Source organism: Thalassophryne amazonica, unplaced genomic scaffold, assembly GCF_902500255.1.
Source record: "Thalassophryne amazonica unplaced genomic scaffold, fThaAma1.1, whole genome shotgun sequence".
NCBI lineage: Eukaryota > Metazoa > Chordata > Actinopteri > Batrachoidiformes > Batrachoididae > Thalassophryne > Thalassophryne amazonica.
Window position 1 is genome coordinate 449,954 of NW_022986255.1, and position 4,149 is coordinate 454,102.

Here is a 4,149-nt window from a genome sequence, read left to right on the forward strand (position 1 = left end):
TCTCCGTTCAAACATCTTTCACTTCCGTGTTTTCTGGCTCTCACACAAACACCGTTAAATCAATAACTAAACCGTCGCGCGGTTCTTTGAAGTGTTCCGCTGATCGTTCTGCGGAAAATGCGCAGAAACGGACATTTGTCGTGTTTGGTGTTTTTCCTCTCTGCCAACACAATAAAAGCCACAATCTGACTCACTTATTGAAAACACCAAATACCGGCAGTGTTCGAAGCCCGGCCTGTTAAATTACCGGATACTTACAGCCGTTAACTTTCACTTCCAGCCAGCAGACGTTTTTTCTTCCCCTCAAACCGTGATGCCTTCACGAACCTCCGCCAAAAATCGGTACAAAACAAGCCATTAAAAGAAAAAAAAAGGCAGAACGGCGGCCGTAACTCTCATTTAATGCTGTTTGTTTATACAAGTTGTTCCAAGTTTTACCACCAGAGTCGTGACGTGCGAATAGACACTTCCAAAAAAATAAATAAATCAAAAACCAGGCACAAATAACACTGGTCAATAATAATAAAAATCCTACACGGAGTTTGAGAACTGGTTTCGGGTAATTTTGTGGTGCAGAATCAGAGTCTGAGCTCAAATCTCCTTTATCACATCACGTGTTTTTTTTTTTCAATCTGCCAGTTTGAAGTTTTCAGCGCTGCAGTGGCTGCTGGGTAAGTTCAAAGGTCAATGCATATCAAGTTGGTTCCACTCCTCCAGCCAATGCAAAGGAGTCGGTATTGGGTTATTTGGTCTGGTGACTTTTAGTCAGGATTCTGACATTTTACTGATTGGCTGAGACACACAGCTCAGCTCTCTGATTGGCTGCAGGCTTTGTTTACAATGTTTCAAACCAGAGGTGGGTCATACCCTGAATTTTGGTATTGATCCGATATCAAGTAAATACAGGCCTAGTATCGCCGATATCAATACTGATACCGATACTTTTTCATATTTAAGCTTCATAGATCCAAAGAATCCAAAAGACCTAGGATAGAATTTTGCAAAACATTGTATGTGACAACAAAATACTTTATCACAAATCAGCATTTTTGTTTAAAAAAAAATATCACTCAACACAACTTAAAACAAAATCTCCTGAGGCAGAGTGCCGACAAACCACAATACAAGGGTGCGCTGCTCTGTGTTGTGTGTGACAGTGCTGCTCTTACAGAGAGCAGACTGATCAGTCAGTGTGTGTGGGAGAGAAAAAAAAGCTTGAGTATTGATCTTTATAAATGAGGATCGTTCAATATCAATACCAGCGTTGGTATTGATATTATGATTGATCCGCCCACCTCTATTTCAAACCTCCAAATGTTTTCGGTTGCTGTGCAAATTCCAGACATACAAAGGAAATACCTGGTTTCCAGGTTTGGTTGAGATAAACTCCCACCCCTGACATTTGTGACATTTTGCAACTAGTGTGTCTCACTTTTCATCTTTTGGTTTGTTTTTCACATTTTTGGTGGTTACAGCACAGCCAATCATAGAGCGTGGCGTGATAGCCAATAGCGGCCGACGTATCAGATGGGCCAATCACAGCCATGTTTTCAAAAACATGCTACCAGTCTCTTTGTATAAGAGACTGTGGTACCAGTGCTAAATAAGTCTGTCTGCAGAAACAATCCCAGCAGTTTCTTGGTGTTCTTCGGGTTTATCAGTGACAGGGAGGCCGGAGGAGCTTCGAGCTTGAGTGTGCCGCTAAAACCCACGGAAAAAAAGAGCAGAACAGTTTACTGACGGTCGTTTGACTCGGTCCACTCACCAACCTCCTGAACACTTCGCTCGGTAAGTTTGTGCATTTATAAGAGATATATAGATGAATCTTATCACAGTCTGGCACTTCTTCTAATATTTTTTATTCCTTCTGCACGCGTGTGTCGTGGCTGAAAACTACACACCAATAGGAAGCTGGACAACTTGCAAACAAAAATCTAAATATGATGCTAAATAATGATGACACGCTGAGGACAGTCGTGACTCCAGCTGAAGTTAATTCAGAGACATTTAAACAGACAGAACAGTTAAACCAGTTCAAGTCAAGTTGAAGTTAAAGTTTGCTGACTGCTTAAAAATAATGTAGGAGTGATGAGTTCACAGCACTTCATCAACTTTATGTTCATCTGTCTCTATTTTAATGTTGATTATAAATTCTACTTTGATCCATTTTCCTGTTTCCATTTTTATTCACACATTATGTACATTTGGCCACAGTTTCTGTCTGACGTCACGAATGAAGTCAAATAATGTCTTTATGATAGTATATACAGTTTTATTTTATTCAGGAGAGGACAGAGGAATCCATCACTGGCCACCGTGTGTCTGTCCTGAGACATATCATGTCCTCAGTGGACAGGAGACGGACCTGTAGACAGGATCCTTACAGACCACACTCAGACTTTGGTCCACAGGACGTGTGTAACCGTCCATCTCCATTCTGTTTACTGATTTTTAAAAGCAGGCTGCAGCCCTTCTATGAACACACACACACAGTCTGGGTGTGTGTCATGAAGAAGACGGTGAAGGTTGTCAGTGGCTGCTGCACATGATTTGAAAAAAAAAAATCCACCTTTTTGCAGTGTAACTACAGTAAAGACCAGGATTGTAAAAATTTTCCACATCTAGTCTGAAGGTGAAAGAAGCTTCTTATTTCAATGTCATAATGTTACAAATGTGACTCTCAATGTATTGACAATAAAACATTTTAATTTCTCTTGTCTGCTTTTTTTTTTTTTTTTTTTTGGCAGGTTATATTTTTCCGGATATGGCATATTTGACCGGATCTGGAGCAGTGGCAAGATGACGACCTGAGCGGTTGTGCCTGCTGTTAGCTCTTGGTTAATTCCCTCCAAAACAGACTTTAACATACGAACTTTGAATTTAAACAGTCTTCAGAAAAATTTTCCAATCACCTTCCAAAATGTCAAGCCAGAAACCAAATGCTTCAATGACTGCACCAAAGCAGAGAGATCATGAGTATGCCAGCCCGGTGCTGACAGAGACGGACCGCAGCCGCGACAAGCGAGGTTGGGAAGACTCCACCCCTCCTACTCCATCCAAAGATCATAGTCATAAAGTGCCAAAACCAAGTGAAGACGAGGTACCAGGGGCTGCTATCAACAAGCTAACTATGAAGTTGATTCACTTGAACCACACATGAGAGAGTTTGATGCAAAGCTAACACAAAACTGTGCCAAGCTTATTAGCCTGACAAAAACAACCAAGTTCAGTGCAGCAGAGATGAAAGATTTCAAAGCTGGAGTCGCTGCTTTGGAGCCTGAGATGGTCCGTTTAAAAGCTGAAAATGCTGTACTGAAGGAAATGTGTGCAGAACACAACAACTACCAAAGAAGATGGAACCTCAAGATTAAAGGAATGGAGGAGATCACGAGTGAAGATACAAGGCACCAACTTATGGAACCTTTCAAGAAAACAGCCCCACACTGGGCTCACAAGACAGATGAGATTGTTGATACAGTCCACCGGCTCGGCCAGAAGGAAGACGGGAGAACAAGGAACATAACTGTTCACAGAGTGACAACACAGAGATGCCTTCTGGAAGATGACCAGCGCTTCAAGCGTGTGTGAAAAAGCAGGAATCAAATTTGCAGAGAATCTCACAAAGGCGGTCAAAGATGCCAGAGCAGCAGTGTGGCCACGCATCAAACAAGCACGCCAGGAGGGGAAGAAGGCATGTTACCGTGGGCAATATGGATACATCAACGGGCATCATATCACTGCCTAAATACTACTTTCTACAAGTGCTTTGTTGTGGAAAATGTCATTCGGAGGGATTATCCACGTTTAACTACTACCTTTAAGACACTTTAACCAACTAATTCTTTTTTTTTTTTGTTCTGTTTTTGCTGCGAGGTTATTCTGAAAGCCAACTTAAATCTAGTTTCACTTAACTCAAGGGGCCTTAAAGACTCTAACTCTGGCTTCCTTCAAGAAACACACTTGTGCCACTGATGCCACCTACTGGACAACTCAATGGGGAGACAAAATCCTTTTCAGCCATGGGTGCAATAGATCTGCTGGAGTTGCCATCTGTTTTAATAAATGCCCAGGTAATGTAATTTCATACAAAGCAGATAACAATGGTCACTGGCTGACTGTTGTGATTCATACTGAACTCACATACTTAAT